We start from the raw sequence: 496 nt of genomic DNA on the forward strand, positions 1-496 counted from the left end.
GGCTGCTGCCTTGCCGTGATTGGTAGAATGATAGTCAGGAGTCCGAGTCAGTAATCGAGTCAAAGTCGGGAGTCTGTAGTGTGATTACGGCTTTAGAGCATATTCCATGGATCAATTAAGAGCACGCTCCATTTGTCTTACCTCAGGGTGGAGTCCCATGAAGCGTATTTGCCGCGTATCGCGTAACCGCGTAACCAATCAATAATCAGTAAAACGCGAAACCACAACAGCGGATCGCTTCTGATTGGTTACGCGGTTACGCGATACGCGGTAAATACACCTCATGGGACTCCAGCCTTAGAAGGAGATGTAGTTGGGGCATGTTACGCACGCATGCGTAATGTTGAAAACGTATTATATCGAAAAAAGTTTCAGATTCATTTATTTTGTATAAAAGCGCATTTAATAAATGCGTTTTTGGTATAAATATAAAAATATACTATAACATAATACAATATAATATAATATTAATAAAATAAAATAATAAAATAAAATA

This window comes from Trachymyrmex cornetzi, unplaced genomic scaffold (genome assembly GCF_001594075.2).
Source record: "Trachymyrmex cornetzi isolate Tcor2-1 unplaced genomic scaffold, Tcor1.1 scaffold1462, whole genome shotgun sequence".
NCBI classification, from domain to species: Eukaryota; Metazoa; Arthropoda; class Insecta; order Hymenoptera; family Formicidae; genus Trachymyrmex; species Trachymyrmex cornetzi.